The sequence below is a fragment of the Lissotriton vulgaris genome, chromosome 4_1 (genome assembly GCF_964263255.1).
Source record: "Lissotriton vulgaris chromosome 4_1, aLisVul1.2, whole genome shotgun sequence".
NCBI classification, from domain to species: Eukaryota; Metazoa; Chordata; class Amphibia; order Caudata; family Salamandridae; genus Lissotriton; species Lissotriton vulgaris.
The window spans coordinates 1,660,004,676-1,660,028,375 of NC_141691.1; positions in this window are offsets into that span (position 1 = coordinate 1,660,004,676).

Consider the following 23,700-nt stretch of genomic DNA (forward strand, 5'->3'; position numbering starts at 1 on the left):
CCCTCGGGGGCCGATTTTGTTACAGGGCCATTTTTGCAGCATCGCTGCAAAGTCAGCCCTGTAACAAAATCGGCAGAAAACCGGCCCCGGCAAAGAGCTTGGTCGCACCCCCAACCTCCCCCCCGGGGGAGGGGGGAGGGCGGCCGAGCACTTTGCCAGGACCGGTTTTGGTTCCCAGTCCGGCCCTGCCACCCAGGCCAAGTGGAATAAGCGGACAACCTGGATGAGGATCTGAAATCAATACTCTTGGAGATGGCACGGAATTAAAAACGATTGATAGTAATATTGATGCCCTAGCTTCCAGCCTGGACGCAGTCAAGAAAAAGGTAGACAAACATGAGACCAGGCTAGATGTGTTGGAGAACAGACTGTCGGATACCCATGACTCCACTGCTGAAGCCAGGACTCAGATTCTCAACATGGAGTAAGTGTTAGAAGTTATTAGGGCAAAAAACAAAGACTTGGAAGTGCGCTCCAGGCACAATAATCTCTGCATAATTGGGCTTCCGGAGTTGACAGCCATTTAAAAAAATTGAGCATTTATAGAAAATCTGATGCGGGAACTGTTTGGGCTTGTGCTCTTCTCTGTCACGATTGTTGAAAGGGCGCACCGCTTGTTTGGCCCTCGGCCGGGGCCAGGCGCCCCACCACGCCCAATCATAGTGCGTTGACTTAATTATGCGGATAGGAACGCTATCCTGAGAGAGGCGAAGGCCAAGAGCCCTATTAATCATCAGGGTAACAATCGCCCCTTTTACCTGGACTATACACCCGCAGTGCAGGCAGCGAGAAGGGAGTTCATGCCTCCAAAGAGATTACTGCAATCTGCCTCCATTCCCTATGCCATGATGTACCCTGCCAAATTAAGAATTACTCATGATGGTCAGGCTCATTTCTTTACAGACTCTAAGTCGGCTCTGAAATTTACAAAACACATCTGTCCCCATAAAGTGACTAAAACCACCTCCAAGAGCGTACCGACTTCACCGTCTGAAAGTGATGTTGATTGAAGAGTTGATTTAAAAGCTGTATAATATTTGGTTTTATTCCAATTGTGGCTCAGCAATATTGCATATGATCGCTGGAGCCATCAGAGAAAGTTTGGGGACTGGACTGCGGCGCTACACCATAGGTGAACTGTTACAAATGTTAATGTTATTTGTCAGGAATGATATGTTCCAGCATATACCGTGTTACGGGAACTGCAGAGCTAGGAAGTTTCATTATAACTGATACCTGGCCACCCTACCGACTGGTAGGTGTTGCTGCTGTTCCTCCCCCCCAGAGGGTAATCCCCTAGTTGCGTTTTGTACCTCTATAGTAATTGGGGTCGATTTTGGATGTGGGGGGTGTTTATTCTCGACCTAATTGGGAGTTTGTAGTGGGAGGAGGGTGAGAAGGGGGGTTTCATGCGTCTGCTGCTAACCACTGTGAGAATTATTGTGTTGAGACAACTGATCGATGTGATTATATGGACACCAGGATTATGGAATGTGTTTATGGGCCAGTGTGTTCTATCGGGTGGGAGGCCGCTGGGCTCCTTCAGTTGTACATTGTTATTCCAGTGGGGGTAATGGGTGAAGATTACAGATTTATCACATGGAATATTCGAGGGCTAAACTCTCCCAAGAAAATTAGACATGTATTTGCATATCTTAATCGGCGTGGGGCCCAAATTGTATTCCTGCAAGAAACGCACCTGACCAAAGTCTATGAAACTAAGATGGCGCTCAAATGTGCAGGGTTTAGATTAGCTTGTTCCTACTTTACTTATGCCAGGGGGTCCTCATATTGATCAAAAAGGGTATTCCATTTACACCACATAGGACTCTTATTGATGATGCAGGGCGCTGTGCGATGGTTCAAGGTACATTGGAAAACACGTTAATCACTCTTGTAAACATGTACGGCCCCATAGCGGATGAGCCAGAGGTGTTTCGGTGGATGTATGGAATCTTGCGGCAATGGCCCGAAACGGTCACATTGTGGGGCGAAGACTTTAATACGTATCTGGATCCCACCGTAGACAAATCTAACACCCAAAGCACACAAACACCTAATTTAGCGTGAAGTATTAACCAAGCTAAGTTGGAGTTTGGACTAGTGGATATTTAGTGATTGCGTAATAGTACAGTTAAAGAAGGAACACATGCCACACCCGCGCATAATAGCTGGTCTAGGCTGGATTATTGGCTTCTCAGTGAGGGCGCCTCGGAATGGGTGACCAAAGTGGATAATTACTCGTGCACACTATCAGATCACAATCCAGTTGCATTGGAGCTACATATTCCTACCGCAACGCATCGGCCATTTATGTGGGGCTTCTGGTCAGAGGCGTTACTAGATCCATTGTATAATGATGCAATCCGCACGGCAATAGACAATTACTTTTCTGAAAACAAGGGCACAGTGGACAGCGCTGGTATTCTTTATTTATTTATTTATTTATTTATTTATTTTCGAGTTTGTTATTGCGCATACAAATACCCGAAGGTGTCTCGGCGCATATGGGAGCTAATTACGATCAGACAGCAACTCTACTGGTTAAACAGCCATGTTTTTAAGAGCCTACGGAAGCTCATCAAATTTTTGGGAGGCATTTAAGGTGACGATTAGGGGAGTATGTATAGGAACCGCGGCCGGTTTCCTGAAGGATCTTAGAACATAGCTCACCAGAATAGAGGCTGAAGGACAAACTCTGGAGAGGGAGTATGTAAGTGGCCCCACCCCAAATATACTGTTGCGTATTCATACATTACTCCAGGACTATGACACAGCCGCAGAGACTGAACTGCGATATATTTCAAGCAGATATGTAGCTTGGAGATTCGGAGAGGGGGGCAGGCCGAACCGTAGCTTGGTTGGGAAAATCAGGACTAGAGAAGACCACTCACACATTGACAAAATTACAGGTTTGGCCGGTGCGGAGCATTATACCCCCTTAGACATAGTGGAGCAATTCAGGAATGTTTATGCTGGCATATATGCGTTGTGTGAGGCGGGCTCAGACACCGGGATTGGGGAGTACCTAGAGGACCTTGCCTGTGCATGGCTCTGGGATGGGCACCGGGAATACCTGAGTCAACCCATTAAAGAGACGGACATAAAAGCTGCGATTAATGCCCTACCCAATGCTAAAGTGCCAAGTCCGGATGGGCTAACAGTAGAATTTTCTAAAGCATATGCAAATCTCATTACTCTATTTCTATTGGAGGTGTATGCTGAGGCACATGAGGAGGGCGCTCTGCCTCCGTCCCTTAGACAGGCACTAAAAATCACCCTCCTAAAGAAAGACAAGGCCCGAGACGTGTGTGATTCCTACAGACCGCTGTCTCTGATTAATATTGGCGCAAAAATACTCGCTAAGTTTTTGGCCACAAGGCTCCAGCCTCTGATGCCGAATCTGGTCCTGCAGGACCAGTCAGGTTTTATCCCGGAGCGATCTACATCTCACAACTTACGTACCATCTTTGCGATGATGCATGTTCTTGACCCTCATGTACATGCTGCGGCAGTTATGTTGGACACAGCCAAACCATTTGACTCCATCAAATGAAGTTACATGTTTAATATTCTGAAGCGCATGGGATTTCCACTGATTTTCCTTGGGTGAATGCGGACGCTGTATGCTGATCCATCGGCCAGAGTTCGGGTGGGCGGGCTCACGTATGGAAGCATTCCCTATAAAGAGTGACACACGGCAGGGATGCCCTTTATAGCCCCTGCTGTTAGCCATTGAACCACTGGCGTGCGTAATATGCCAAAGACATAGAGAGACAGCTTTAAACTTTAATCACCGTCCGGTTGGTATCTCGCCATACGCCGGCGATATGGTGCACTTCGTATGTGAACCTGCTCGTTATCTCTCACTGGTACTGAGCGAGTACATTAGATTTGGGCGCGTCTCAGGTCTTAATATTAATTGGGATAAGTCGATCATAGTTCCCCTGACAGCAATTACTACTGCGCCACCCCTGGAATATCAGATAGTATGGTCAGCAGACCCGGTTAAGTGCCTGGGAGTATGGGTTCACCATGATCTGGAGGTGGTCGTGCGTGAAAAATATGGGCGAGCCTGTGTGAAGCTTGATAGACAGGTAGACACCTGGATAGCACTACCACTATCACTTGCGGACCACATTGCTCTTGTAAAAATGCTGGTGGTGCCCCGTTTTCTTTATCTGTTTTCCAATATCCCCATAAAGCTAACGCTGGGGTTTTTGCCACATTGCGTACTTTGCTGATAAAATTGATCTGGGGAGGCAAACAGGCGCTGGTCTCCTGGTCGACCATCACTTTAGACTATGACAAAGAGGGTTTTTGTGCACCGGATCCATATGTATATTATTTGAGCGCTCAGGCACAATACGCATATTATTGGTTTTGTGGACATGATTTCATACCACACATAGAGGTTGAGGATGGTGATGCCTCTCCATTCCCTTTGCGTTTATTATCACTCACACGAGGCGGAATAATCCTAAATCAGAAATAAACATGATAGACACCACCGTAGTGGCATGGCAGGTGATAGGCAACCTTGCTAATAGACTACCTCGTAATGCACTGGCATTGCCACTAGAACATCATATGGTGCTATCAGTAACTCAAGAAGCTAATTCTTTGCGCCTACTCAGAGAGGCAGGGTTTAGCACAATGCAGGATGTCTACCCTGATAGCACATTCCTCACGTCAGAGGATTTGCAGTATGTTGATAATCCCACACTGCTATTCAGTTTAGCTATTCACAGACTAAGACATGCCATCAAAGCGCACTATCATACATACCCAACTGAGCCCCGACCCTCCAATCTCTACAACTGTTGCTCACGACTCCCATGCGGAAAAAGTGAATCACAAGATTATACAGGGCTATAAGAACTGATGTGATGAGTGCACCGGACGTGAGCTTGAACAGGTGGAATGCTGTGCTTGCCCCCCCTATGACGCTGAAGGAGTGGGAGCATGTGTGCGGTCTGACGGGTAAACTCACCCCTAACGGAAATCTCTGTATCATTCACTTCAAGTACCTACACCAGATCTACCACACTCCCATGCGCTTACACAGATACGGATTGAGAGATAATAGTAGATGTAAACGATGTGGTCAAACAGACGCTGATTTCATGCATCTCGCATGGGAATGTGAGGGAGTGGCTCCTCATTGGGAGCAAGTGGTGCAGAATATCCAGGATATGTCCGGAACAGAGCTTCAGGTTACACCACAGGTCTGTCTGCTATGTTATGTTCCTCAGGCCAGGGGCTTTTGGGGAAGTTCATAGTACTGCATTACTTTTAGCTAAACGTAGAATTGCTATAACATGGGAAACTACACGGATGCTGAAATTGATGCACTGGATCAGAGACATGGTGTATTGTAAGGAAAAGCTTGAGCTATATTCGGAGGAATTGCCAATATCATCAAAGCCCAGAGGCATTTGGGAACCACTGCAACAGTTCCTACAGAGACAGGACTCGTCTGAACCGCAGAACTGAAGACGTTCAAACTTTATACCAGGGGCGGCCAAGCCCTCATCGGAATACGCTGTGCTCAACTGTTTACTGTGTTATGTAACTGATCCAATGGTGTTTACTGATCACAATTTTCCAGTGGCTAAATGATGCAGAACGCAGACTGTGTATTGGTTTTATTGTTTCTTATTTTCGTTTGTTTCGAAATGCAATAAACAGATTTTTTTTAAAAAGAAAAAGTCAAAAAATATTTAATTCAAACCTGCCCTATGAGCCCGACCATATATATGGTGCCAAAAATACACAAAAGTCTAAACAACCCACCTTTCCACCCAATAGTCTCCACAAGAGGCAGTCTGCACGAACCAGTGAGCAAATACTTGAATCGTTACTTTCAACCTTTGGTTACCAAATTAAAAACTTTCATCAAAGACACAACAGATTTTCTGATTAAAATCAACAACATACCCAATGTACAGGACGAAACAACACTACTGTGTATGGTGGATGTAAAATCGTTGTATACATCATACCACACTAACTGGGCAAAGAGACCATGGAGCAAGCTTTATTACAAAGTTACATTGACGAAGAGCTCAAAGTGTTTTTAATGGAAAGATTACAATGTACCCTATTAGACAGTTATTTTAAATGGAAAAGCAGCTGGTTTCTACAAAAGACTGGCACTTCTATGGGCAACTGTGCTGCTCCCACATATGTGAATATCTTTATGGGGAACTTTGAAGAACAACATATTCTATCAGTACCAGAACGGAAGACACACTTGAAACTGTTCATAAGATTTATTGATGACATCTTCATCCTATGGAATGGAACATCCACAGAGCTCAGTGATCAAATAGCCAAACCTAACCAGGTAGATAAAGGGATTCAATTCACCCACGAGATCAAGAACAGTCCACCAATTTCCTAGATGTAAGGATAACCAAAACAAAATATGGATTTGAAACAGACCTATATAGAAAAGAAACGGACAGAAATAATAATACCCTTCAATATGGGAGCTTCCATCAACCATCACTCAAAAATAACATGCCTTAGACCCATCTATTAAGAGTGACAAGAATTGTATCTAATCCAGAAATCAGGGAGATACGCATTAACAATAAGTTACAATGATTCAAAGCAAGAGGTTACCCAGAACACATACTGAACCAAGCCAAAAACCGATGCAAAATGATAAGTAGAGAAATATTATTGCCCAAAGAAAAAGTCACACAAAATCGCATGACCCTGGTCTCTAAATACTCTACCATGAGTGGAATCAACAAAAGGATCATCAAAAAACACTGGTCAATCTTACAGTTGGAACAAGACTTTAATCATATCTTTGAACAGGAACCCATCTTTGCCTACACCAGAGCAAAATATTTAGGAGAGATCATAAAAAATCCCACCAACAAACAGAGCAATATCTTATATAAAGGAACTGTAGCCTGCTGGAACTGTAATAACTGCAACAACATCATCACCGGCCTGCATGTAACACACCAGATGAAAGGACACAAGATCAAATTAAAAGTGACAGCCACATGCGATACATCAAATGTAGTGTATCTGTTGAAATGTCCCTGCGGGAAAATGTACGTATGACAGACCGAAAGAAAAATTAAGACTCGTATCAATGAACATAAAAGCAATATACAAACTAAAAACCTAAGATCTACTGTGGCCAGTCATTTCATAGAAGCAGGACATAACATCAGTAAACTTAAATTCTGTGTACTAGAAGTCATAACCAGAACCAAAGGAAAAGACAACCACAACTCTTTATTACACCGTGTAAACCACTGGATACGTCGACTGAACTCTATGAAACCCCATGGAATGAACGATCGTATGGAATATCAGTGTTATCTCTGATTAACGCTATCATGTCTTACTCATCTTTGATTGCACTGTGACTGTTATGCACGGGTTTTGAATTGATTCACCCCACATTTGTACATTTCTTCACAATTATTATTTTACAGGTTTAACTTCACTAACATGTTTCCAAATGTATACATTATATATTAGAGACTTGAGAATACAGAATATGTTTACAACCAGAACACATGTAAACAAACGTATCCATCATTACTTTGTATGATTCACGTTTCAGTCCTATTTTAATGTCTATAACTAACACCTTCACGTTTCTTAAAAAACACACGGAGCACCTTCCACGTTGTTTTACATTCATGCAGATCGCACAAGGATCACAACGAATACACATCTAACCAGACGAGTAAGTAAACGCGCAGCGCGGCTAGTACTGTAATTCACTGGAGTCAAATAGACTTCATAAGTAATATGCAACCACGGTCCGTTTACCTACTGAGCACCATATAATACGCATACCAAATGAACAAACTTTTACTAATATTCACCACTCGTTATCAGCATACAACTAAGACATAACGCACTGATACTTACCAATCAGACACAGTTTGTGATCGCGCTTTATCAGCACTATAAACTAACGTGATGAAGTACTTGCTTTTAGCATTAAGAATGGTCGCATATCACAGTTTTATATATAGCACACACCAGACACCCTCATAAAATAGACCTGTGTAAACACACCCTTTGTATTCACAATTTTCACTTGGCACTCACCTTGTGTACATAGTTTTTTATGACCCCAAGCTCCTTGTATACTGAGTAGCACCCCTTTTTCATTCACTTTAGATATTCCCCAGATGAAGGCCAACTAGGCCGTAATGCATTGGGAGTTTTGAAAGTCAGACATAAAATAATCTATAAAAGTTGCATTATGGGAGATGACGTACAATTTCCCTAGGATGAAAAATAAAAACAAATACTAAAACCATGGAGAACCACCTGGAGAACAACAACGACCGCAACACCACCACCCTGCTCGACAACCTCGCCAACCTCGGTCTCAAGCAGCTGGTGTCCACCCCCACCCACCTCGCCGGACACACACTCAACGCCGTCTTCTCATCCAGCAAAGACATCGCCTTCAGCCACGCCACCGGACTCCACTGGACGGACCACAGCTGCGTCCACTTCACCTTCAAAAGAACGACGATCCACCACCACCAGCAACAGGTTGCTCGAAGAAGCTGGAACAAGATCACAGCCGACCAGCTCGCCGCTTCCCTGAGCCAGCACCCTCCCGCCAGCTCAGCGAACCCCAGCCAGGCCGCCGACAACCTCACGAAGTGGATCAGCAACTTCGCGGACAAACTCGCCCCACTGAGGACCCCGCCCAGCAGACCCGGCAGCAAGAAGGCCCCATGGTTCACCGACGAACTCAAGAGCTCCAAGAAGAACTGCCGAGCCCTCGAGAAAGCCTGGAGAAGGGAACCAACACTGGACAACATGACCACCCTCAAGCTTGCCACCCGGAAGCACCACCAACTGATCCGCGCCACCAAGAAAACTGCATTCAAGGACCAGCTGGACAACAACGCACACAACTGCAAGGAACTCTTCAACATCATGAAAGAGCTCTCCAACCCCAATGCCGGAAACAACGACATCACCCCGTCGCAAGACCTCTGCAACTCCCTCGCGTCCTACTTCCACAACAAGATCGCGGACATACACAACAGCTTCAGCACTCAACCGCCGCACACCAAGACCGAACTACCGCCCCCCACCACCACCCTCCGCGCCTGGACTCCGATCAGCACCGAAGACACCGTCCGCATGATGAACTCCATCCACTCCGGATCTCCAACCGACCCCTGCCCTCACCACGTCTTCAACAAGGCCGACGCTGTCATCGCACCCCACCTGCGGGACATCATCAACACCTCCTTCAACACCGCCACCTTCCCGGAGAGCTGGAAGCACGCCGAACTCAGCGCCCTACTCAAGAAACCTACAGCGGACCCCACCGAACTCAAGAATTACCGCCCCATCTCGCTCCTCCCGTTTCCAGCCAAAGTCATCGAGAAGACCGTCAACAAACAGCTGGCCGCCTTCCTCGAGACGAATGGATCCCTCGACAGCTCACAGTCTGGCTTCCGAGCCAACCACAGCACCAAGACCGCCCTCATCGCTGCCACCGATGACATCCGAGCCCTGATGGACAACGGAGAAACAGCGGCCCTCATCCTCCTAGACCTCTCCGCGGCATTCGACACTGTCTGCCACCGCACCCTAGTGCAGCGCCTCAGCAACGTCGGAATCCAGGAGAAGGCACTGGAATGGATCATCTCCTTCCTCGACGGAAGAACAGAGAGAGTCCGTTTACCACCGTACAAGTCAGAAGCCACCGAAGTCATCTGCGGCGTCCCTCAAGGATCCTCGCTGAGCCCCACCCTCTTCAACGTCTACATGAGCCCCCTCACGGCCATCGCACGCCAACACAACCTCAACATCATCTCCTACGCTGACGACACCCAGCTGATCCTCTCCCTGACCAACGACCCCGCCGCCGCCAAAGCCGACCTTCACGAAGGGATGAAAAATGTAGCCGAGTGGATGACGACCAGCCGCCTGAAACTGAACTCAGACAAGACGGAAGTCCTCATCCTGGGCTCCTCGCCCTCCGCCTGGGACGACTCCTGGTGGCCCCCCGCCCTGGGCACCGCACCCAAACCGACAGACCACGCACGCAACCTGGGCTTCATCCTGGACTCCTCCCTCTCCATGACCAGACAAGTCAACGCCGTCTCCTCGTCGTGCTTCAACATCCTGCGCATGCTACGGAAGATCTTCCGGTGGATCCCCACCGAGACCAGGAAGACGGTCACCCAGGCCCTCGTCACCAGCCGTCTGGACTACGGCAACACCCTCTTCGCCGGAACCACCGCCAAGCTCCAGAAGAGACTCCAGCGGATCCAGAACACCTCAGCCAGACTTATCCTCGACATCCCACGACACAGCCACATCTCCGGACATCTGAGAAACCTGCATTGGCTCCCCGTCAACAAAAGAATCACCTTCCGTCTCCTCACCCACGCACACAAAGCCCTACACGATCAAGGCCCGAGCTACCTCAACAACCGCATCAACTTCTACGCTCCCAAAAGAAATCTCCGATCAGCCAGTCACGCCCTCGCCGCCGTCCCCCGCATCCGAAGAACGACAACAGGAGGAAGGTCCTTCTCCTACCTGGCCGCCAAGACCTGGAACTCCCGTCCGACCTGCGCCTGACCCAGGACCACCTCTCCTTCAGGAAGAAGCTCAAGACCTGGCTGTTCGAGCAGTAGCAGCACCCCACCTCCCCCCCAAGCGCCTTGAGACCCTCCGGGTAAGTAGTGCGCTCTACAAATGTCTTGATTGATTGATTGTAAAAACTTTTAAATATAAAAAAGAAAAGTGTAAAAAAACGTTATTGAACAGGATAAAATCTCACGATAGAGATACAAAACTGTGCCCAGAGGACATACTCCATGTTTATGGGGATGCTATCATTCATTTAAAACACACACTCAAGTTCGGAGAGTGATACCCAGGAGCACGTAAAACCAAAGGAACTAGGGGAGAATTTTCTGCTGTGCACGCACTACCAAATCTCTAATAGGCACAAATACTTTACACATTGTCTCTCAAGTTAAGCCGGACTGTTCTGTGCCCAGCTACCAGAGGTAAAGCATAGGATAATTTAGGCTGTGTTGTCACTTACTCTGACTAGGAATGTCGTTCCTGCTTGGACAGGATGCATACCTCTGCCAACCAGAACCCCATTTTGTAACATTATGATATTTAACAAAATTAGCTCAGTAAACTGGAGAAGGTGCTCAGAGTGTGATTCAAGAAATAAAGATGGGTTATATCCATCCACAACAAATGGATCAAATAAAACATTGGTACTTTGAAAGACTGTTGCACATCTGAGGAGAGTTATCGGTCCACAGCAGTTTACCAGAAATGAAACTCAGCACTCTACAGATTCACTGAAGAATGGCACCATTAAGAAATTATGCTCTGATGCACTGATCAGGCCTTATAATAACCAATGAGCACCTTTATTCTGCTTATGAAGCATATCTAATAAATAAAACAGACTTTTACACCAGAGTGCATTGTAATAGAGAGAAATTGTGGTTGCCAAACGTTTTAGGTTGCATATGAGACATGGGCAAATTGTCAATCATGAAGAGTGTTGCACAAAGTGGATTTGTTGTGTGTAGCAAGGCATTAATTTGAAAACATGGCATGTTACATACAAAACAGGCGTGGTTGTATGTAAACACATATACATTAAATATTAGAGAATACGTAAAAGCCCATAGAGGCTATAAATGCAGATTAACTGTAAGAATGTTGATGCTAAGTAATGCATATTTCTGTAGCTAAGCATTGGCCAGCAGAGCATCAGTGACCCCTTCTCACGCCATAAGACATCATTGGCAACAAAAGTATATAATGTACCGACGCAGGAGTGATGTTTTGCTGTCTCGAGATGCTGACTATCTAAGCTAAGCTAAGGTGCCAGATGACGCATAAGGTACCTGGGGAAACTATACATAGCTTACAAAATATGGGCCTCATTTATGAAAAGTGGTGCATCGCTGGTTGAAAACAGCGATGTGACACTTTTCATTGCACCCTCATTGCGACACCATGTATGCGCGATATTTACACAACGGCGCTCCAAGTCACCAGAATTGAACAGATACGTCAGGAATCCTGATGTAACTGCAGGCACAGTAATGACGCATTGCTCGAGTGTGTCAGAAAACAGACGCAACTCTAACAATGTGTCAGTACACATGGGTGAGACCCTGTGGCAGTACTTACGTCTGCTTGAAGCCGGCATAAGGATTTGACACAGTGAAGTCCTAGACGTGGCGCAGTGAAATCTCATATATTTCACTGCAACACTTCAACAAGCCTATTTTGCGGGGGAAGGCCCACCCTGCATACATTATATCTGACGCAGGTATAATGTAGCACAGGGCTTTACAAAGTGGCATATCTGTCTAGATGTGCACAGGGCTTTACAAAGTGACATATCAGCTTAGATGCGCCACTTTGTAAATAGGACGCAGTGTGGCGCATTGATTATACCACCACAGCATCACAAGTAACGCTAGCGCACATCACTACAAGTTACTTTTATCCTTGTGCAATTCAGCACCTGATTGTGAAGTAGAATATGGAGGTCTAAGTGAAGTGACAGCGTCTTTGAGATGGAACTTATCATGGCTCCTGAGAAACAATAAATGTGGATTACTGCTTTCATTGCTGGTGTTCGAGTAGATTGGATTAAAAACATTTTGGGTGAAGATTTTATGAAGAGTGATTGTAAGTGACAAGTTGTGACAAATAAAGTGCCGGTTACATTGGAAATTTGCCTTGAGGAAGCCCGCAATAGGGCGAAACGTGCGTCGGCTGTGAAGCATTTTGTATCAAAAGACATAACAATCAAATTTGCCTACACAACGCGACTCCTTTGGATTAAGAAGAATTGTTTGTACAAGGACACAAAGCCAAGAAAAGAGCTGAATTGCACAAGGATAAAAGTAACTTGTAGTGAAGTGCACTGGTGTTTCTTTCTTCTGTTGATTTGACACTATGCAACACTGATGGTGGGTAGTTTGTCTATCGCGAATGCTTGAGAAGGATAAGCATTATACACCAAAGTTGCACTCAAGAATTGGATTTTACACCCAGATGAATGATTTTTTTCTATGAAATAAGGGGACATGCTTTGATGTGCAGATCTGATAGAGCAAATCCACCGCCCTTTGTGATGTTTACAAAAAAGTAACGCAACAGCGGTGTAAGACCTTCATAAATAAGAGCCTTGAGTTTAGTACAATAAAGGTGCCATATAGGTTAGATGACTGACATCATTTTAGACACTTTGGACTACCCTAGGGAAATGTGTATTGCCCAGGCAGGCAGTGCTTCCCCAGGAGGTAGTCCAAGAAATGTGCCAGGGTTGCTTTGGGCTCCCAGTCCCGCCCTGGCTGGGGTGCCAGCTGCAGTGGACTCCCAAGAAATATTTTGGGCCCTGGCACTTCGTTTTGTACAAATTAAGCACTGAATCTACAGACGTGCCAAGGGACCTCTGAAGTTGTAGTGCCAGACTATTCGAACCACGAGAGTCAGAACAACATTTCAGATTGACAAAACAAAATGAGCCAATCTTCGACAGCCTGTTAGACTCATGCAGGGGGAAACTCTAAATTGCGGTTCGTGTGGTTGCGAATGTCGAACTGTGACGCCCAGCTCTCAGTGCTGGTGAAGACGCAGACATCTTCCTTCGAGATGGTGAAGAACAGGAACAAAGACACATCTAAAGTGGATTTCAGGCCGGGTTCACCCGATACACTTTTCAGAAGGCCTAATATTGTCAACAGCTGTAGGAATGTAATGTGGAACATACCGTCCCACACCTATGAAAATAAACCGCTGACCCCTGTGTAGGCGCCTGCGCTGCGCCAAGGACTCAGGGCGAGCCCACTGTGAACGTTCTCAAGACCAACAAAGGCTTGGGCCGTCGCCCGCATCCGAGATAAGGCCGTGCTGCTCTTGGCTTCATGAGTGGGACCGGTCTCTTCGAGGTGGGGCAGCTGGGGTGCAGCCCGTACCCCTTGCCTTGATCGGTTCCCCCACCAGAGATGCTTGCCGTCTGCTTCGTAGTTCACGTCCACAAGTGTGGCATGTTTTACCTTAGGAGAACTATTCGTGGCTTTTGATTGAGGAATCATTAGCAGCCGTCAATCCTACCGCCGAGTACGTCATCCTTAGAGTATAGTTCGGACTCAGCAGGCCCGAGCCCTCAGCAGGCCGCCATGGCTGTTTACTTGCACTACAGTGCCTGGCAGCGGATGAGAAGGGCAGCACCGGATATGTGTTTTACAGAACAGTGTCCAAAATAAGATGGAAAAAGGAATTCTGGTCCAAGCCATACAAAACAAGAGAATACAGCTGTGTACAAATGTATCCAAAAAAGACGTTTGGAACAATTGCATGTTTGGGGCATTTGGGGATATTCCTTTGAAAATAGTCTGTTTTCACGGTACATCAAATTAGATATTCTTTTAAATATTCTTGTCGTGCAATCATCATGTACGATGTGCATTCTCTGGAAATTAATACATTTCCATCACAGTGTCATTAATCGTGTAGGGATGCTGGGCCATATGTACAATAATATTTGCTGCTCTCACATATATATCATTTTGGGAACAATCTTTGTATAATCAGTCTGGCCACTTTGCGACCACTACGTATGCTTTATTTAGTTATTTATTTAATATTTCTGACCTTTTATTTCTCTCCATCCCGAGGCAGCACTTTGGAATTTAAAAATGTCAGAAAAAGATAATTGGGGCATATTATCAAGGGTGGCGATAGTGAATTATCGCCGCTTAAGCAGCGATAATTCTATCGCCCTATTAGCAAGCTGTCGCTAACAGCAGTTAGCGACAGCTTGTAGGCGATAGCGAGTGGTTTGGGGCCCACTTTGCATGTCAGCGATATTTATCGCTAATGACATGCAAAGCGGGCATCATCGTCGCCTATTACCAACACAGGCGTAGCATTGGAAATATTTACGCTAAGTGCGAATATCTCCAAAAACGAACGCCTGTTCAGATCATTTCTTAGCCATGTTATCCAATGGGAGGTGGATAACATGGCTAAGAGCATTTCGTTGCTAATGCGTGAATATCGCTGTATTCTCAGGGATATTCACGCATTTCGCAGCTATCGCCGGAAAATGTATCGCTTTGGAGATAAACGTTGCAAATAGCACGTTATCGCAGCGATAAATTCCGGCGATGCTCAGCGATAAAAAAATCGTCACTAAGCCTATTTAGCGTTAAATATCGCTACTTGTTGGTAATATGCCCCAATGTTTCTAGCAAACATGTTTTTCTTTTTTGGATCCATTTCACAGGAAAAAAAATAAACAAAAGGAGAGGAAAAAGAGGGTAATACCCGTTTTTTGAAGTCACAGTTTAAGTGAGGAGGCGCTAGACAGAAAGAGAGGGAATAAGAGGAAGAGAGAGAGAGAGGGGGGCAGCTGACAGCAGCAGGGCAGGAGAAGTGGACACTGTCCTTGTCTTCTCTGGGCAAGAAGTAAAAGAAGAAGTCCTTTTCCTTCTCTGCCCACCCCGCCCATCGCGAACAGCCACGAATGCCGAGCCTTATCTATAGGCCATGGCGATTTCTTCCGTCCTGGGACGCATGTTCAAAATGAAAAACTAGGGACACGGAATCTAATAAATTAAAGAAGTAGGGGCATGCTGTGCCCTGCCAATCCCGCCCACTTTAACCATTCGGGTAGGTCACAAAATGAGATTCTCTTCCCATTTCGGAATAGGTTACTACCTCCAACTTGCGGGACGTTGGTAAAATGTCAATGTTTTGCATTTGGATTTCGGTCTCAAAACACAGACACATTTGATACAAAATTGCTATTTCGAAGGGAAGCTTAAAACACACTCCTTGAAAATACTCAACTCCTCAGAATCTCATTTTGGGCGTCGAAAAGACTTTTCTGACTACTAAAATTGGATTAGTATATAGGAAAAATCAGTTTAACGGTCACAAACAGCAAATTAGGGCATCTGTGTCAGTTAAAATGCTTAGCATGTCTGAACCACTGTTAGAGAAGTCTGTGGTATTCACAAGGCTGATAGTCTAAGTAACCCTGATATCAAAGGAGTCCGCAGACTGAATATTCATCTCCCTAGTCCTGTTACTGGCCTCAAACATGTCTGGAATATATGTATTCTTCTCACAATCCATCAAAAGTAGACACAGTTATCCCAGCCTTCCTGACTGGAGTACACAAAACACACAACAGCCCCCGCCGCAACCTCCAAGCCGCATTGAGGAGCGGTGGGTGGACTGGCGGATTCCTGAGCTTGTAACCGCGCCACAATGGCCACACTGAAGGCGGGCGGGGGGCCGATTTCTGCCCGAGACAGCAGGTAAGAGCTGGGGGGAGGCCACCCTACCCAAAACTAGTGCTGCACGGGGCAGGCCGCCCCCCCCCCCTCCTTGTTACGCCACTGTGCTTACTCATGCCTTCAAGTGTGCCCTTAAACCCCATCCACGACCAATCAAAGATAAAGAGGGACCCATTCCAAATCAATGCATGGGCCCTCCAAATATAGCTGAACTACATACTGATGGCAGACATGCACTAAACAAATAAATGCTTTAAAAATCGCGATATACCAATAATTCCCAACACAGTGTGAGCACTCGGGTTGGGAGCAATGCATGGCATGAATGCCCCAAGCCTGCCTCTAGCTGCGGCTGTAGGCTCCAAGCTCTTTCTGTCATAGGAAGGGCCCTCCCTGGGGGTCGCCTCTATCCCTCCATAGGGTCTTGGCCCCACTGGGGTGCAAGGGATGAAATACTGTGACACTGCCGTTTCCACCAGCATCCACAGCACGCTTCTTCTAAGAAGGGGATGATTTTCTCTTACCATCAACTTTTTTTTCCAAACAATTGAGGCCATGTGTTGGCAGTGCCTAAGCTACTCCACCCAATGACTTCATGGGTAGACCTATTATCCTTTGGGACCGATTTTCTTTGGCAATGTTTTTTGGGCATACCGTATAGCACTGGCAAGGTGCTGTTCAGCATAGTTAAAAGGAAATAAAAATGGCCCAATGATGCAGCAGTTGCATTTTGTAGATGCACGCCTGCGTCATTATGCATGCGTTTGCTTACAAAACGACACAGTATAATTTTTGTAATTTCTAATCTGAGGCCTACTTACCCATTCGCACTCGTATCAGCCCCTCACGTTTGTTGTTGTTCACTTTTTCGGTCCCTTAAGTGTTTTCCTTTTTTGTTCCAGAGCTCAGTATGCATCACTATCTTTTGTCGGGGTGTTTGCCTCTTGTAGCTCTACATTTACAGATTGGTGTACATCAGTATCCTGGGCTTGTGAATGAATTCCTTGTTGGCCTGATTGAAGCTCATCAGGGCAACCTCCACTGCCAAAGCACCAGTGAGAGTGAAGTACCTCCCTCACACCGAGGAAGCACCGCAAAGTTGTCTCTTGACTTAGATACCTCCATCTGGGAGCCAGCACCAGTCCTGTGTTTCTCTGGGCCAGATGTATCAAAGGGTTTTGCCCATTCTGTGTCTATGGGGAAATGTGTTGATACATACGGCCCTCTATCCCTTCCTCTGTCTCTCTTCAGCAGTACGCCGTCCATCCCCGTTTTGTAGGCATTCAGGTATATGGCAGGGTTTTCAGTGTGTCTACATCCTTGGAACGCAGAGACAGGCAGAGACAGCACAAGCAGTGCACAGAAGTGGGGCGCCGTGCGGGACGCCGTGCGGGGCCCCTAGCCTGGGCGAAGCGCTATGCAGATCACCACCAGATCATTTTTTCTGCGGCTCAGAGATGCGGCCCCCTAACGTGAAGCAGCTCCTATGTTACGCCACCATAACAAACGGGCAGCGCCAGGCAGCAGTAGGCGCCCATGAAGGGGCAAGCCGGCCGCTATTAGCTGGCAGCTGCAGCAAGAGTGAGCCCTCGCCTGCATCGCGGAGGCGGCCCAACAAGATTTGGGTGCAGCATGTGATTGCACCCAGCAAGCCCGCTTGCACCCCTCCCACCCCCCCTTGGCATCTCCTGGTACTGCACCTTCCACGAGGCTTTCATTGGCCCCCTTCCACCATCATCTGCCACTCACCAAATAGGCAATTACGGAAAGGAGACAGGAGACAGGAAAGAACTGGGGACATTCAACCTGTTGCCCCCGTTGACCCCGGAATCGAATGCAATGCTCGCGGGCTGGTGCCCCCCTCACCCCTGGGTCTGGGCTTTTACCAGGAACTCTTCCTCTTACTGGTGGCCGGTGAGTGGGGGTACGTACCCCAAGGTGCAGAGTGGGCAGTGTGTGGAGGGGCAAGGGCTGCGCCACAGGGTCAGAGGGGGCTGCTCAGTAAATCTGTCTTACATTGCTACCCGCCCGCTGGCCTGCCTCATCTTTGAATTTTTCCCACGATCCTCCCACCTACCGGCTTCTGGCCCCCCTCCAAGCCCCTTGAGCATCCCTCCACATAACATCCATCCTCACAGGAACACTGGCACTTCTCCGCCTTCCCTCTTCCTGAGGTCAGTTACAGGCGCCACAATGTCCCAAAAAAGCGCCTAATTGCCAACATCAAAACAGAACCCCAAGTCCACAGCTGTGGACATGCTTAAAGACAAGGCTGTTATGGGGGGGGGGGGAGGGGGGGAGTGCGATGAGCCCAAGGTTGGTAAATCATACAATCTGCGCTATTGGGTAAGGGCCCAGAATCCCACCTCTGTAGAGAGCAGCCCAGCGTGGACAAACATGGACACTGAAAATGTGGACAACAAGATTTCCAAGGGTTCTGAACCTCTCACAGTCACCTCAGCCTCCACACTTACACATGAAGACGATGAGGCCCTGAAGGGCTCTGAACCTTTCGCAGTCACAACAACCTCGACAACCATAAAAGAGGAACGCCCAAAGGCTACCATCGAGACAGGCAAGGATGAAATAGGACCAGTCCCCCATCAATGGGAATGGAGCCAGCCCACCCGTCCACCATATCTACATTGCCTATGAGCAGGAAGAAAAGGTTCCAGTCTTGCCATCATTTGGGAGCCTCTCCAGCTCTTCTCGACGCTCACACATCAAACTATGCAGCAAATGTGGAAGGGGGCCAGGTCACTGCAACAGCCAGGGGTTACTGGATGACACCAGTAGTCCGTATAAAAGTCCAACAATTTCGGCTGACAACTTCCACACCCCAAAAAAAGATACGGACACCACTTCATTGTTACTGGGCGCAATAACTCACAAGATTGAGGATGGATCATTTATCAAAATAGGCTCATCCTTTGCGCCTGAGTCAAGTGACTCTCTACACAGATCACCATGGCTACTGCCGTTTGAACTTTCATGCGCACAGGACAAACTGCCAAGGTCAGTCAGCACTTCCCTCTCCACTGCCATTAACGTGCTAACGTGGCAATCAGAGAAGCTCGAATTACAAATGGACACCCTCCAAGTTATGGCAATAAAAATTGCCAAGATGGCCAAGAAAATCAATAAGTTCGCTGCAATCAGTAGCAATCCAACCCTGCTAACTCCCTCTCCCTGATGTCTGTGCCCTGGTCTAATTGACAAACTGGCATCTCTCCCTCTGGTACTTTTCTCGCTGGTGGAAGAATTACAACTCAGCATCAGAACACGCTCAGACCCTGCCAGCCTGGAGAAGAGCATAAAGGACCACACTGTAGTGGCCAGGGAGGTGGACCTAGACTCAACCCAACCCCACCAATCGCTAATAAGCACCGAAACTTGGAAGTTACCCTCCTCATATCCAGAGGGAACGATGGCAGGGAGCAACAAGACAGTTGACCTCGACCCCAACAACATAGGGGCCATAAGTTTGCTGGAAGACGCAGAAAGAGAAGAAACATCTTAAAAAGCAAAAAAGCACGCTAAGAGACTACTATTAAGAAACCCCCAGCGAAATATAGCGGCATTGGAACAAAAAAAATAATCAGCATTGCAGGCAATCGAACCAGAAAATAATCAACCTCTTTTCCCCCATATTCTGCAAGAATACCCATTATAAACCTCCATCAGTATCAGCCCCATCGACTACACATACAATGAACCTGCGCTCAAATGTGGAGGACGCCACAGGAGGCTTTTCCAGGCAGACAGGGAGTAGCATGCCCGGGGACATAGCAACAGCAGGTCATGATACAACACTGTCCCAGCACTGTCCACCCGCACCTACCAGCCTAAGTGCAAACAATGATAGTGAGGCCAGTGTAGTGGAGGCTGAATTAGGGGAAGGCCATTGGATCGGGAATACTGTTAACACCTGGCCCTCAACCCAGGCTTCAAGTCCCATCAGAATCCAGAGTGATACCGGGCATGGAAAACATCTAATTAAAAGCCTGCATCACATCAATGGAAAATCAACACAATAGCCTCAACAGGCCAACACCTCACCCATGTGAACAGAACCTATAAGATTGCACCGAAGGACTGAAGTCGGCCTCCCAGGCCTACCAAAAGTTTCTCAGTCTACGCTGAACCACACTGACAAAATTCCAACAACACAAAGGCCATCAATAATGACTGCATCTTCAGGTCAAATACGCTGGCACCAGGTGGAAGTTACTTGGCAAAAATGAGCATGACCCCACTGTACATTTCGAAGGGGAACCTTGATACTCTTAATAGAACAAATATTCTGGCACTCCTCCAACACACACAGACATTGGCCCATATTATATGCAAGGACATTGTCAGGGTGCAATTTGTCCCCTCGCCCTCACAAGATAGGAAGGAACAAACTATTGTAACTTGGGTCAATCCAGAAGGAACTTACTATTGTAACTTGGGCCAACCCAGACATAGCAGCAAGCGTTTATATTGAAAAAGGAACAATTCGCAGAATGGGGAATCAACATTCAGAGGCTGGAACAGGAGAAGTATCCATTCATTTTACAGGCACCCACAAAGAACACCCATATTTAGCATAGTGAGATAGATCTGCTGAGGAGAAGGTACCCTCGACCAAGGAAACATGAACATACAGTGCAGGGTTGATTGTTCGTGCTGGGGGGGAAACGGTCACTTCCATTCTCAAAACCTTCTCCCCCTTTTGCGCTCCACCCTCCCCAAATTCCGGCTAATGGGGCTGGGTCGCCTCCAACTTGGCCGACAAAATTCAGACCCCCATCAAGTAAGGCGCTTTGGTCGTCAAAATTCAGGTCTTCTCCAGACAAAGGGTCTGTCCAGCATTGATGCACATCAGCTAGCGACCAACCATTAAGCATCAGAACTTAGAATGTCGCTGGGATGATCAAGGTCTGCTAAGCCCAGCGGCGATCACATTCTTTGAAGGGGCCTATTTAATCTGTGGCCAAGAAACATGGGCAATCTCATCCATCCCAATAGCAGGCTATGCAGAATACTTCAAACCTGGAACCAAAGGAAACGTATTTGGGAGACCCTTCGTGGGTATCTCCTTATATATTAAGCATACCCTGAAACTTCAATTCACAGAGATAAAGAACCCCTCTGACATGTTCTTAGCTGGTAATCTGAAAGGCCTCAACACGGTAGACGGCCTATTACCAATACTTTTAATTAATGTATACTATCATCCCCATGGGCGGAACTCCAAGGATAAGCTCACTCAGCTTATTACACAGATTGAAAACCAACTCACACAATTTGCATCCATGGAACCCATAATTCTTGAAGACTTCAATATGCACAATGTAGGGGAGCAGTCATCTGATGGCAACCCCACTGGGATTGCTGGGTGATTTAATGCCCTTTTTTGGACATATACTTTGGCACAACTCATTCTTTATCTATAGAGCCCAAACCAGGGGTAATCTACGCACCTACCTACAACAATCCGACTACCATAGATTATATTTTATTAACCGAGAGGAGACAAAAAGACATGCTAAATAATGAGTACTCTCACAGAGCGAAAGCGATCATGCCGCCTTACTGCTGCATATAACCATCACAGCTGAATCACGTCATACTTTCTGCCCTATTGGAGCATCCATGGTTGAAGAACAGCACATGCTCCTTAGAAGAATTAAATGAGGGCAGATGTCAACCAACAAATTTGACTCATGGAAATCGACATGGATTGGCTGGCTGACTGGCCCAAATAACTGGGGTCTCATAGGTGAATGTGGCAAAGTTGCATATGAACTAGCTTTGTTACTCCGAGGGAGCACCACCTACAGAATCACAATTAATCCAACACATTCCCTGGGTCAAGTTCCAGCAATCAAGCAATGTGCCAAACAACTAAACACCAAACGATGGGAGAACAGGGTCGGAGTCCGCTAAAAAGAACTGAAAATAGCAGCAAAGACCCACTCCCAACAGGTTTGGAAGGCAAAATGTGAATCCACAGAGGCAAAATGGATGAAGATCTTTGCGCTGTTGGCTCCGTGCAAGTCTCAAGAATTCCGGCAATATCTAAAAATTCGAATCCACAGGACTTCCAGCAGAGAGAACCCACTCGATGCGGACACTTGGGTAGCTCATGTGAAATCTCTGTACACAGTCGACTAGAAAGCATCTTTTCCAAACAGTTCTACAGTACCATGGGGAGAATGGACAACACCACAACAGAGCCCACCGGATTCCCGGCGGAGCTAACTCTTCCAGGCAAGGCAGTAGTCTGTACCGCTCTAAAAAATATTTGGTATAGTGGAGCGCAAGGCCCCAATGGACTGCCCAGCTCCCTCTTCAGGGAGGACATGGACTTTTGGTCATAAAACCTCGCACAGCATGTAGGCTTCGGGAGGACGTCCCAGATTCCTGGAGGGGCTCACTGCTGCAATCAATATACAAAAAAGGGCCAAACACCGACCCCAGGAACTACCGGATGATTGCCCTGTTGGACATTGAAGGCAAGGCCTACGCAAGTACACAGTTGCAGGAATTAGTTGACTGGATTGCATCAAAGGTCTTTTGTACTTTTACCAGACCGGGTTCAGACTAGGGGGCTCTACCGTAGAAAACATCACTGCCCTGCCATACTTAACCCAACAGGGTGGTGGCCCATCACTCCCCAATGCTCTTTGCCTGCTTCATTGACTACTCAGCAGCCTTTGATGGGGTAGACCGTACCATCCTCTGGCAGAAATTAGCATGCTGGAACATCAGCCCGTCATTATTACAAGCAATTAAATCGCTGTGTTCTCGAACCTGGGTAAGGTTCAAACTTTCCAGGGAGTCTGCCACAGGGAAAATTGCTACAGATCGGGGGCTAAAGTAGGTATGAGTCCTGCTTTTTAATTTGTACACCGCAGATATGGGCCGAGCACTGCATGGAGCTACTTGAGCTACTCTTAAGATCGGCCACACAAAGATCCAGCTGATGCAATATGCCGACGACCTTGTTCTTTTGGACCACACCAAAATAGGTCTTCAAAAAGCACTTATCGTCCTCTCTGAATATAACGGCGAAAAACAAGCTGGTCTCTTTTAACTCTAGCAAGTCCAAAATAGTGATTTTTAACCACTACCGAAGAAAAAACTGGCGAAGTGGAGGTTGGGTCCCCTGAATTTGGACTGTGTACAAACCTATAACTACTGTGGGTTTAGCGAAATGGGCCGTCCACAGGTCCACCTCCAGAAACTACGACAGAAAGGAAAGATGGTCATCTATTCCCTCTGTAAAATATATGTCATCTTACATAGTTCAACAACGGCCATTTGAAGAATATTGAGGGCTAAATTACTACCGTCCCTTAACTATACGCAACAGGCATTTCCA